Source organism: Sminthopsis crassicaudata, chromosome 4 (genome assembly GCF_048593235.1).
Source record: "Sminthopsis crassicaudata isolate SCR6 chromosome 4, ASM4859323v1, whole genome shotgun sequence".
Classification (NCBI taxonomy): Eukaryota; Metazoa; Chordata; class Mammalia; order Dasyuromorphia; family Dasyuridae; genus Sminthopsis; species Sminthopsis crassicaudata.
In genome coordinates, this window is record NC_133620.1 from 261,368,677 (window position 1) to 261,383,532 (window position 14,856).

The following is a 14,856-nucleotide window of genomic DNA, read 5'->3' on the forward strand; positions in this document are numbered from 1 at the left end:
TGTGATAAATCCATAAGATAAATATATGTTTATACATAATACAAAACAGATGAATGACAAAAAACTCATGTGAATTACAACAAATAATTATTTAAGTACTAGTAAATATGGAATAACTATGCATTAATTACATCACATTATTTAAATTTCTTTTATGTAACTTCACCAGCACTGAGAATGTTAAATCAAAATAACCAGGATCAATGAGAAATAAGATCTCTTTCTGTATGCAGCTGTTGAAAAATTATTTCCCTTGGGGAAAAAACAAGCAATGCTGAATAATTGCAGTGTGATCAAGAAACCAATGAATACAATTAGGGTTAGCAAGCCCAAGGAATATTGATGATATCTTTGATTCTTTCTTATAACTTCAAGATTCTTGTGACCTTGATGATGTTTGGCAATATCTGTTTCCTGCAATACTCAAAATACCTCTTTGGGATGTGCATTTCCCAGAAAAATTTAAAATATGTATGTCTCATGAACAAAAATCATGTTGTCTTAATTGGTTTTTATGTAATTAATAAAATTATGGGTGTCTCATTGAGATTCCTAATATTTAGTCTTGTGAGTTTTTACTAATTCTATTTTGTTACAACTATAGAGGGGGAAATGAACAACATAAAACATCAGGTTTAGGTAATTGCTTTAGATGAAGAAATGTGCATTTTAGAGAAATTACATGATTTGTCCAAACTTCAGATGAACCTACATTCTCTGACTTCAAAGTCCAGTCCAGTGCTATTTGCAGTGTGTTATGTATTATAGGATAGATTTAAAAAATAAAACTTTATAGTAGTTTGTTTTCAACCTTCTATAAAATTTGAAAATCTCAGTAGTTCTTAGTTCATATACACTAAAACTTAAGAGTTTGATAGTCAGGAAATTGATAATTTGCTAAACATTTACTATATGGCAGATGCTGTACTCAAATTAATAAGGGCAACACATGCCCTCTACCCTCAATATGCTCCTATTGATTGAGTTTAATTCTCCATATAGTACCTACTTCACTATTTTATTTTATTTTATTTTATTTTTTTGTGTAACACATCTTTATGTTAAATCTTCTTTTTCTTTTTTTATTAATTTTTATAATATTTTTGACAGTACATATGCATAGGCAATTTTTTTGCAACATTATCCCTTGTGCTCCCTTCTGTTCTGATTTTTTCCCCTCCTTCCCTCCACCCCCTCCCCTAGATGACAGGCATTCCCATACATATTAAATATCTTATAGTATATCGTAGCTACAATATATATGTGCAGAACCAAATTTTGTTGTTGTTGTTGTTGCAAAGGAAGAATTGTATTCAAAAGGTACACTCTTTTATTTTAAAATCAGTGCTGGGGTAAACAGAAAACTCCCTGAAAATTCCCTTGGTGTTCAGGCTTACATTATTAAAAATAAACTTTTTTTTTTTTACCCCAGAAAATTTGTAAATCAAGATGTCATAGTCTCTGACAAGAACAGTATATTAGGATAGTTGGTATTTCTCTGAATCAGACAGAACTTTTCTGACTCATATATTTTGAACTGGAAGGGATCTTTGAGTTCTGTTAGCCTAATCATTTCATTGTACAGATGAAGAAACTGAGACTCATAATAAGTGATTTGATAGGAAGTGGCAAAAAGGGATTTGGAACTATTTCTTCTAACTGCTAATGCAACATCCTTTTCACTTCATTGTGTGCTACTTTCCCTTCATTTATAATAGAATAAAAAAAATTCAGCCTGAGATCATTCCAATGATCTATTTCATTCTAATAGTGATGCAAGAGGATGTTTTCTGGCAAGGTCATGGTAATTACTTCCCATGGTATCAATATCAAATACTTTTAAGTGTGTTCTCAACATCCTTGTTTTCCTTGTTATGGATATGTCCATTACATATAACAAGACATCCAGCTGATAATAAGAAAAACTAGGTTCATTCTTTGCATATGATATGATGGTATACTTAGAGAACCCCAAAGACTCTTCTAAAAGCCTATTAGAAATAATTCAGAACTTTAGCAAAGTTGCAGGATACAAAATAAATCCACATAAATCCTTAGCATTTTTATACATTATACATTTTATACATTACACATTCCAACAGCCAGAGATACAAAAAGAAATTCCATTAAAATAACGGTGGATAGTATAAAATATTTGGGAATATATCTACCAAAGGAAAGTCAGGAATTATATGAGCAAAATTACATAACACTTGCCACAAAAATAAAGTCAGATTTAAATAATTGGAAAAGTATTAAGTGCTGTTAGATAGGCCGAGCTAATATAATCAAGATGATAATACTCCCTCAACTAATCTATTTATTTAGTGCCATACCAATCAGACTCCCAAGAAACTATTTTAATGATCTAGAAAAAATAACAACAAAATTCATATGGAAGAACAAAAGGTCAAGAATTTTAAGGGAATTAATGAAAAAAAATAAAATAACGGTGGCCTAGCTGTACCTGATTTAGAACTATATTATAAAGCAGCAGTCACCAAACCCATTTGGTATTGGCTAAGAAATAGACTAGTTGATCAGTGGAATAGATTAGGTTCACAAGGCAAGATAGTGAATAAAAACAGCAATCTAGTGTTTGACAAACCCAAAGATCCAAACTTTTGGGATAAGAATTCATTATTTCACAAAAACTGCTGGGAAAACTGGAAATTAGTATGGCAGAAACTAGACTTAGACCCACACTTAACATCACATACTAAGATAAGATCAAAATGGGTCCAAGATTTAGGCATAAAGAATGAGATCATAAATAAATTAGAGGGACATAGGATAGTTTACCTCTCAGACTTGTGGAGGAGGAAGGAATTTGTGTCCAAAGGAGAACTAGAGATCATTATTGATCACAAAATAGAAAATTTTGATTACATCAAATTAAAAAGCTTTTTTACAAACAAAACTAATGCAAACAAGATTAGAAGGGAAGTAACAAATTGGGAAAGCATTTTTACATTAAAGGTTCTGATAAAGGCCTCATCTCCAAAATATACAGAGAATTGACTCTAATTTATAAGAAATCAAGCCATTCTCCAATTGATAAATGGTTAAAGGATATGAACAGACAATTTTCAGATGATGCAATTAAAACTATTTCCACTCATATGAAAGAGTGTTCCAAATCACTATTGATCAAAGAAATGCAAATTAAGACAACTCTGAGATATCATTACACACCTACCAGATTGTCTAAGGTGACAGGAACAAATAATGATGAATGTTGGAGAAGATGTGGGAAAACTGGGACACTGATGCATTGTTGGTGGAGTTGTGAAAGAATCCAACCATTCTGGAGAGCAATCTGGAATTAAGTTATCAAACTGTGCATATCCTTTGATCTAGCAGTGCTACTACTGGGCTTATTTCCCAAGGAAATACTAAAGAAGGGAAAGGGACCTGTATGTGCCAAACTGTTTGTGGCAGCCCTTTTTGTAGTGTCTAGAAATTGGAAAATGAATTGATGTCCAGCAATTGGAGAATGTTTGGGTAAATTATGGCATATGAATGTTATGGAATATTATTGTTCTGTAAGAAATGACCAGCAGGATGAATACAGAGAGGCTTGGAGAGACTTAAATCAACTGATGCTGAGTGAAATGAGCAGAATTAGGAGATCATTATGTACTTCAACAACAATACTATATGAGTATGTATTCTGATGGATGTGGATATCTTCAAGATAGAGAAGAGCTAATCCAATTTCAATTGATCAATAATGGACAGAATCAGCTACACCCAGAGAAGGAACACTGGGAAATGAGTGTAAACTGTTAGCATTTTTTGTTTTTCTCCCCAGGTTATTTTTACCTTCCAGAATCCAATTCTTCCTTTGCAACAACAACAACAACAACAACAACAACAAAAAAAAAAATTGGTTCTGCACATATATATTGTACCAAGATATACTATAAGATATTTAATATGTATGGGAATGCCTGCCATCTAGGGGAGGTGGTGGAGGGAAGGAGGAGAAAATTCGGAACAGAAGGGAGTACAAGGGATAATGTAAAAAATTACTTATGCATATGTACTATCAAAAATGCTATAATTAATAAATTACATATAATTATAAATTATATATAATATAATAAATTATATATAATAATATATATAAAACGTATATTAATATAATATATAATAAAATATAATTAATAAAAATTTCTTTAAAAAATTGAACTGTGATACTAGTTACAGATAATACCAGGGGAATATAAAATAGGGGTGTCTTGCCAGGAATATGAGATAAAATATACTCCACTTTTTGAGCATATTAGAATGTTGAGGGAGAAATACAGCTACCCTGACACTGAGAGAATCAGACTAAAATACTTCTTAAACTTCTATTTATGTATTCATTTGTCCTATGCCATATTTTTCTCATAATTGTTTCATAACATATTTTAAAATATAAATATAGCCCTAATATTTTAGCTACTAGTTTTCATGTAAATTTGTATATGCTATTATCCTTTTTAAAAGATATTTGTGATATTTTGATTATTACTTCATTATATATAGGAATTATATACAGTTATATTAATTACTATACATTTATCTATTATGTAATTATGTATTAGGTTTTATGATAGAGGATATAATTATATACCAATGCATACATACACACATATAAATATATACATGGAATATTATTTAAAAAAAAAGAAAAGAAAAAGAAAAACTATGTTGATGTGGCCAGTTTCTCACTTCTCTGAGGTTTGTCTGCTAAACAGAGTTTATCTTTCAGGTGCTTGTGTCTGAAATAATTGTTGAGATAATTTTAGTTCAGTTCCTTATTTATAGGCTTCTTAGCTTTTATCCTTAAACTAAATTCTTCTGTGTCCCCTAATTTTCTGGCTCCTCTCTGGGTTCTCTGTACTTTTCTACCATCCACCAATCCACAGCCTTCTCAGTATGGAAGATTCTTCTCTTATGATTCCCTCTTCCCATTATTGATCTCCTTCTTGAATGGGATTTGGAAACCTTTTTTCTGCCAATGGCCATTTGGATATTTATAAACATCATATATACAGGTAGCAATCCTGATCTTAGATTAAGCAAAAGCAAAAATAAATCTAATTAAAAGAGATAAGGAAAGAAACTACATCATCCTTTAAGGTACCATAGATAATGAAGTAATACCAATACTAAACATATATGTACCAAGTGATAAAGCATCCAAATTCCTAGAAGAGATGTTAAGTGACCTGCCAGAAGAATTAGATACTAAAACAATATTAGTGGGAAATTTCAACCTTGCTTTCTCAGAACTATGCAAAATTGAACCACAGAATAAATAAGAAAGTAGTTAAGAAGGTAAATAGAACTTTAGAAAAGTTAGGTATGACAGATGTTTGGAGAAAATTAAATGATAATAGAAAGGAGTACATATTTTTCTGAGCAGCATGTGGAACCTAGACAAAAATTAGCCATGTATCAGGGTTCAAACACCTCAAAATCAAATGCAGAAATGTAGAAATAGGAAATGTATCTTTTTAAAGATTGTGATGCAATAAAAATTACATGTAATAAAGGGCCAAGGAAACTAGATCAAAATTAATGGGAAACTAAATAATCTGATCCTGCAAAATAAGTGGGTGGAACAACAAATCATAGACACAATTGAAAATTTCATCCAAGAGAATGACAATAATGAGACAACATGCCAAAATTTATGAGATGCAGCCTTAGGGAAAGTTTTATATCTCTAGATGCTTACTTACATAAAATAAAGAAAAAAAAAGATCAATGAATTGGGCATGCAAACTAAAAAAAAAAGCTAGAAAAACAACAAATTAAATCCCAATTAAATATTGTTTGAAATTCTGAAAAAAGGAGAAATTAATAAAATTGAAAGTTAAAAAAAACACTATTGAAAAAATAAACAGAAATAAGAGTTGGCTTTATGGAAAAACCAACAAAATAGATAAACCTTTGGTTAATTTGATTAGAAAAAGGGAAAAAGAAAATCAAATTGTTAGTATCAAAAATGGAAAGTGAAGAGGAAATTAGTAGCTATTTTGTCCAACTGTATGCCAATAAATATGATAATCTAAGTGAAATGCATGAATACTTACAAAAATACAGGTTGTCCAGATTAACAAAGGAGGAAATAAATTATTTAAATAGTCCTGTTTTGGAAAAAGTAATTGAACATACTATTAATCAGCTCCCTAAAATAAGTGCCTAGGTTAACTATAGTTAATTCACTCTTCTCCCAAATTCTCCGCAATGTCTCGATGTGAAAACTTTTGTCCTTCTACTAATCAACTGCCTTTTTATGGCTCCTCTGAGCTTTAAATATAAGCACTTTTAAATCTCCATTTGTCTGTCTCTGTCTCTCTATTTTTTCTGTCTCTTTGTGTTTTTTTAAACTATAACTTTTTATATACAAAACATTTGCATGGGTAATTTTTCTTTTTTTAAAATTTTTAATTAATTAATTATTTTTTACAAAAAATTTATGCATAGGTAATTTTTCAGCATTGACAATTGCAAAACCTTTGTTCTAACTTTTCCTCCCCTTCCCCCCACCCCTTCTCCCAGATGGCAAGTTGACCAATAAATGTTAAATATGTTAAAGTATAAGTTAAATACCATATATGTATACATGTCCAAACAGTTATTTTGCTATACAAAAAGAATCACACTTTGAAATAGTGTACAATTAGCCTGTGAAGGAAATCAAAAATGTAGGCAGATAAAAATAGAGGGATTGGGAATTCTATGTAGTTGTTCATAGTCAACTCCCAGAGTTCTTTTGCTGGATGTAGCTGGTTCAGTTCATTACTGCTCTATTGGAACTGATTTGGTTCATCTCATTGTTGAAGTGGGCCTGGTCTGTCAGAATTGATCATCATATATTATTGTTGTTGAAGCATATAATGATCTCCTGGTCCTGTTCATTTCACTCAGCATCAATTCATGTAAGTTTCTCCTGGCCTTTTTGAAATCATCCTGTTGGTCATTTCTTACAGAAAAATAATATTCCATAATATTTATATACACAATTTATTTAGCCATTCTCCAATTGATGGGCATCTACTCAGTTTCCAGTTTCTAACCAAAAATGGCTGCTACAAACATTCTTGCACATATGGGTCCCTTGCCCTTCTTTAAAATCTCTTTTGGGATATAAGGGATGGGTAATTTTTCAACTTTGAACCTCGCACAAACCTCTGCTTCAACTTTTCCCCTTCTTCCCTCCATCCCCTCCCCAGATGGCAGGTAACTCCATACATGTTAAATATGTTAAAGTATATGTTAAATAGAATATGTATAATGATCTTCTGGTTCTGCTCATTTCTCTTAGCATCAGTTCATACGTCACTCCAAGCCTCTTTGGATTCATCTTGTTGGTCATTTCTTATAGAACAATAATATTCTATAACATTCATATACCAAAATTTATTCAGCCATTCTTCAATTGATGGCCATCCATTCAATTTCTAGTTTCTATCCACTACAAAAAGAGCAGCCACAAACATTTTTGCACATCCTGGTTTTTTTTTTCCCTTTCTTTAATATGTCTTTGGGATATAAGACCAGTAGTAAAACTGCTAGATCAAAGCGTATGCACAGTTTGATAACTTTTTGAATATAGTTCAAAATTGCTGTCCACAAGGGTTGGATCCGTTCACAACTCATTCTACAATACATCAGTTTCTATTTTCCCACATCCTTCCAACATTTGTCATTATCTTTTCCTGTCATCTTAGCCAATCATAATTTGCATCTCTCTGATCAATAATAATTTGAAATACCTTTTCATATGACTAGAAAATGTTTCGATTTCCTCATACGAAAACTGTCTCTTCATATACTTTGACTATCAATTGGAGAATGACTTGATTTCTTATAATTAAATTAAATTCTCTATTTTGGAGATGAGGCCTTTATCAGAACCTTTAGCTGTGAAAATGTTTTCCCAGTTTATTATTTCCATTCTAATTTTGTCCACATGAGTTTTATTTGTACAAATATTATTTTTTAAAAACTTAATATAATCAAAATTTTCTATTTTGTGATCAGTAATGACCTCTAGTTCTTTGGTCACAAATTTCTTCCTCCTCCACAGGTCTGAGAGGTAAATGACCCTATGTTCTTCTAATTTATTTGTAATCTCATTCTTGATACTTAGATCGTGAACCCATTTTGATCTTATGGTGTATGATATTAAGTATGGGCCAATACCTAGTTTCTGCCATATTTCTTTCCAATTTTCCCAGCAATTTTTGTCAAATAATGCTTGTAATATAACTTTTTATACCTAAATCATGTAGCCATATAGATCTTATCTTGGTATGTGGTGTTAAGTGTGGATGGAGTCCTAATTTTTTTTTTCTGTAAAGGGCAGGAACTTTGGAGAAATATACTTAAGGCTCAGTATGATTGATTTAATCCTAAAACAAGGAGTTAAGTCAGTGGAATTAAGATAATGATTCTCTAGTATACATGCACTTAGTACTTAGTATAGTTCTACAAGTTGATACCTATTCTACAAGATTGACACCTATGATGATGTACTTATAAGAGAGTATATAAGAGTTAAGAGATCTTGGAGGAGAAACTTCAAGATAGAGACAGTCCTGGTGGCTCTCTTGCCTCCTGAATTCCTCCACTGAAACCAAGGCCAATTCTAGAGGACCTCCAGACCAGCATCAGGTAAAGGAGAGATAGACTGTGGAGGAGATAATAAAGACTTTGGAATTTATTCCTGACCATTCCTGTGGTTATTGTTCTGCTGAGACCAAGGCTGGTCTTGAGACCTTCAGAAAGCTAACCAGAATATTATTTTTTCCCTACTAGTTTCCAATTGTCTCATCACATTTTTGTCAAATAGTGATTTCTTATCCCAAAAGTTGGGGTCTTCAGGTTTGTCAAACACTAGATTGCTGTAGTTATTGAGTATTTTGTTTTGTGAGCCTAACCTATTCCATCAATCAACTAGTCTATTTCTTAGACAATACCAAATGTTTTTGGTGACCATTGTTTATAATATAGTTTTATATCAGGTACAGCTAGGCCACCTTCATTTGATTTTTTTTTTCATTAATTCCCTTGAAATGCTTGACCTTTTGTCCTTCCAGATGAATTTTATTATTTTTTCTAAGTCATTAAAATAGGTTCTTGGGACTCTGATTTGTATAGCACTTTTTAAAAAAAAGATTATTTTAGGTAGTATTGTCATCTTTATTATATTCCCTTGACCTATCCAGGAGCACTTAATATTTTTTCCAGTTATTTAGAGATGACTTTATTTGTGTGGAAAGTGTTTTGTAGTTTTGCTCATATAGTTCCTGACTTTCCCTTCCCAAATATTTTATGCTATTGACAGTTATTTTAAATGAAATTTCTCTTATTGTTGGATTTTGTTAGTGATGTATAAAAGTACTGAAGTTTTATGTGGATTTATTTTGTATCTTTCAACTTTGCTAAATTTATGGATTATTCCTAATAGCTTTTTAGTAGAATCTTTGGGGAATCTCTAAGTATACGATCATATGATCTGCAAAGAGTAATAATTTGGTTTCCTCATTATCTATTCTAATTCCTTTAAATTTTTTTTCATCTTCTATTGCCAAAGTTAGCATTTTGAATACAATATTGAATAGTAAAGGTGATAGTGGGCACCCTTGTTTCAGGGAATGGTCCTGATGGTCTTAAATAGATGCTATTGACTATTTTAAGAAAAAGTCCACTTATTCCTACACTCTAGTGTTTTTAATAGGAATGTATGTTGAACTTTATCAAATGCTTTTTCAGCATCTATTGAGATGATCATATGGTTTTTGTTAATTTGATTATTGATATAGTTAATTGTGCTAATAGTTTTCCTAATATTGAACTAGCCCTGCGTTCCTAGTATAAATCCTACTTGGTCATGGTGTATTTTTCTGCAGATGATTTTCTGTAATCGTTTTGCTAATATTTTACTTAAGAATTTTGCAATGATGTTCATTAGGGAGATTGTTCTGTAATTTTTTTTTCTCTGTTTTTGTCCTGCCTGGTTTAAGTATCAGTAGCATGTCTATGTTATAAAAGAAATTTGGTAGGACTCCTTCATTCCCTATTTTTTCAAAAAATTTATAAAGCATTGTAATTAATTGTTCTTTAAATGTTTGGCAGAATTTGCATGTAAATCCATCTGGTACTGGGGATTTTTTTAGGGAGATTAATAGTTTGTTCTATTTCTTTTTCTAAAATAGGACTATTTAACCAATTTATTTATTTCTCTATCAATCTGGGCAACCTATATTTTTGAAGATATTCATCCATTTCATTTATCAAATTTATTGGCATAAAGTTGGGCAAAGTAAATCCTAAATATTGCTCTAATTTCCTCTTCATTAATGGAAATTTCTCTCTTTTCATTTTTAAGACTAACAATTTGATTTTTCTCTTTCCTTTTTCTAATCTAATTTACCAAGGGTTTATTTATTTTGTTTTTTTTTTTCATAAAATCAATTTTTAGTTTTATTTATTAATTCAATAGTTTTTTTTTAATTTTCAATTATATTGATCTCTCATTTTATTTTTAGAATTTCCAGTTTAGTTTTTGATTGGGGGATTTTTGCAATTTTTCTAACTTTGTTAGTTGTAAGCCTAATTCATTGGTTTTCTCTTTCTCTGTTTTGTGCAAGTAAGCCTCTAGAGATATAAAATTTCTCCTTATTACCACCTTGGCTGCATCCCACACATTTTGGTATATTGTCTCATTATTGTCATTCTTTTGGGTGAAATTAATTGTGTCTATGATTTGTTGTTTCATTCAATCATTCTTTAGGATGAGATTATTTACTTTTTAGTCTATTTTTGCCTGGCTTTTTGTTGAATATAATTTATATTTTATCATGGTCTAAGAAGGGTGCATTTACTGTTTCTGCCTTCCTACATTTGAATAATATATGGATCAATTTTTTATACATTCCATGAACTGCTGAGAAAAAACTGTACTCCTTTCTATCTCCATTCAGTTTTTTTTTTTTTCCCAAAGAATGATCATACCTAAATTTTCTAGTGTTCTATTTACGTCTTTAACTTCTTTCTTACTTATTTTGTGGTTTGATTTATCTTATTCTGAGAGTGCAAGGTTGAGATCTCCCACTATTTCAGTTTTGCTATTTATTTCTTCTTGCAAGTCTCTTAACTTCTCTTTTAAGAATTTAGATGCTATACCACTTGTTGCACATATATTTAGTATTGATATTGCTTCATTCTATGTTACCCTTTAGCAAGAAATAGTTTCCTTCTTTATCTCTTTTAATTTGATTGATTTTTGCTTTTGTTTGATCTGAAATCAGGATGGCTACCCCTGCTTTTTTTGGCTTCACCTGAAGCATAGTAGATTCTGCTCCACCCTTTTACTTTTATTTTGATTGTATCACCCTGTTTCAGGTGTGTTTCCTGTAAACAACATATTGGAGGATTCTAGCTTTTAGTCCAGTTTGCTCAATACTTCTGCTTTATGAGTTTACCCCATTCACATTTATTTATTTATTATTTATTTAGTAAATAAATAATATATGAGTATATAAATATATAAATAAATATAAACACATTTATTATTTATTAATGCTACTAATTCTGTATTTCCTGCCATCTTATTATCCCCAAATTGTTCTTTTCAATTTCCTTTCCATCTAACCCCCTTCTCCAGTATTAGACTTATGAGCACCACTTGCCTCACACAGCCCCTCCCTCTTTAGAATCCTTCCCTACTCCTTGAAGTCCCTCCCCCTTTTCTTCAACCTTGTCCTTACCATTTCTGTATTCCCTTCTATTTACCCTACTCCTTCCCCTTTCATTTTTCCTCTCCCACTTTTCAATGAGGTGGGAGAAGTTTCTATGTAAACCAAATATGTCTAATATTTTCTCTTTGAGCCAAATCTGATGAAAGTAAGATTTACATTACATTCATCCATCTCCCTTCATTCCCTCAGATATAATAGGTTTACTTTGACTGATCATGAGACATACTTTCCCTCTTTTTACCTCCACTTTTCCCTTTTTCTGGTAAAATTTCCTTTCCACCTCTAGGTCCTTTTTTATATTATAACAATAAAGTCAATTATACATGTACTCTTTATGTATACACATAACAGAAATACATTTCTCAAGAGTTCTTTTTACCTTTTTATGCTTATTTTGAGTCCTATATCTGGAGGTCAAACTTTTTTGTTTAGCTCTGGTTTTTTCATCAGAAATACATGGAATTCACCTATTTCATTAAATGTCCATCTTCTTCCCTGGAAGTAAATACTCAGTTTGGCTAGGTAAGTTATTCTTCGCTGCATACCAAGTTCTTTTGTCTTTTGGTATGTCAGATTCTAGGCCCTTTGATCCTTTATTATGGAAAGTGCTAGATCATGAGTGATCCTTATTGTGGCTCCTCAGTTTTTGAATTATTTCTTTCTGGCTACTTGTAGTATTTTTCCTCTGATACTTCTGAAATTTAGCCACAATTTTTCTTGGAGTTTTGATTTTCTGATCTCTTTCAATAGGTAATTAATGAGTTATTTCAAAGTTTATTTAACTTATATTTCTATAACATTTGGGCAGTTCTCTTTGATGATTTCCTGAAAAATAGTGTCTAGGCTCTTTTTTTCATCATGACTTTCAGGGAGTCCAATAATCCTTAGATTATCTCTCCTAGATCTGTTTTCTAGGTCTGTTATTTTCCCAAGTAGGTATTTAAATTTTTTTTCTATTTTTTTGTTTTTATTTTTGTTTTGTTTTGCTTGACTGATTCTTGGTGTCTCCTCAAGTCATTCATTTCCATTTGTTCAAGTCTGATTTTTAATGAATTATTCTCTTCATTTACTTTTTTATTTATTTTTGTAATTGTCCAATTGAGTTTTTAAATAATTTTTTTTGTTCTATGATTTTTTTCCATTTCACCATTTTTAAAATTAATTTTATAATTATAACTTTTTTTGGACAGTACATATGCATAGGTATTTTTTTTTTTTTTTGCTAAATTATCTCTTGTACTCCCTTCTGTTCCGAAATTTTCCCCTCCTTCCCTCCACACCCTCCCCTAGATGGCAGGCATTCCCATACATATTAAATATCTTATCGTATATTCTAGGTACAATATATATGTGCAGAACCGAATTTTGTTGTTGTTGTTGCAAAGGAAGAATTGTATTCGGAAGGTAAAAATAATGTGGGAAGAAAAACAAAACAAAACAAAAATACTCACAGTTTACACTCATTTCCCAGTGTTCCTTCTCTGGGTGTAGCTGATTCTGTCCATCATTGATCAATTGGAATTGGATTAGCTCTTCTCTATCTTGAAGATATCCACATCCATCAGAATACATCTTCATATAGTATTGTTGTTGAAGTGTATAATGATCACCTAGTTCTGCCCGTTTCACTCAGCATCAGTTGATGTAAGACTCTCCAAGCCTCACTGTATTCCTCCTGTTCATCATTTCTTACAGAAAAATAAATATTCCATAACATTCATATGCCATAATTTACCCAAATATTCTCCAATTGATGGACATCCATTCATTTTCCAGTTTCTAGCCACTACAAAAAGGGCTGCCACAAACATTTTGGCACATACAGGTCCCTTTCCCTTCTTTAGTATTTCCTTGGGATATAAGCCCAGTAGTAGCACTGCTAGGTCAAAGGGTATGCACATTTTGATAACTTTTTGGGCATAATTCCAGATTATTCTTCAGAATGGTTGCATTCTTTCACAACTCCACCAACAATGCATTAGTGTCCTAGTTTTCCCACAGCCCCTCCAACATTCATCATTATTAGTTCCTGTCATCCTTAGCCAATCTGGCAGGTATGTAGTGGTATCTCAGAGTTGTCTTAATTTGCATTTCTCTGATCAGTAGTGATTTGGAACACTCTTTCATATGAGTGGAGATAGTTTCAATTTCATCATATGAAAACTGTTCATAACCTTTGATCATTTATCAATTGGAGAATGGCTTGATTTCTTATAAATTAGAGTCAATTCTCTGTATATTTTGGAGATGAGGCCTTTATCAGAACCTTTAATGTAAAAATGCTTTCCCAATTTGTTACTTCCCTTCTAATCTTGTTTGCATTAGTTTTGTTTGTAAAAAAGATTTTTAATTTGATGTAATCAAAATTTTCTATTTTGTGATCAATAATGATATATAGTTCTCCTTTGGACACAAATTCCTTCCTCCCCCACAAGTCTGAAAGGTAAATTATCCTATGTCCCTCTAATTTATTCATGATCTCATTCTTTATGCCTAAATCTTGGACTCACTTTGGTCTTATCTTAGTATGTGGTATTAAATGTGGGTCCATGCCCAGTTTCTGCCATACTAATTTCCAGTTTTCCCAGCAGTTTTTGTCAAATAATGAATTCTTTTCCCAAAAGTTGGGATCTTTGGGTTTGTCAAACACTAGATTGCTGTTTTTATTCACTATCTTGCCTTGTGAACCTAACCTATTCCATTGATCAACTAGTCTATTTCTTAGCCAATATCAAATGGTTTTGGTGACTGCTGCTTTATAATATAGTTTCAGATCAGGTACAGCTAGACCACCTTCATTTTTTTTTTCATTACTTCCCTTGAAATTCTCGACCTTTTGTTGTTCCATATGAATTGTTATTCTTTTCTAGGTCATTAAAATAGTTTCTTGGGAGTCTGATTAGTATAGCACTAAATAAATAGATTAGTTTAGGGAGTATTGTCATCTTAATTATATTCACTCGGCCTATCCAAGAACACTCAATGTCTTTCCAATTATTTAAATCTGATTTTATTTTTGTGGCAACTGTTTCCTAATTTTGCTCATATAATTCCTGACTTTCCTTTGGTAGATATAGTCCCAAATATT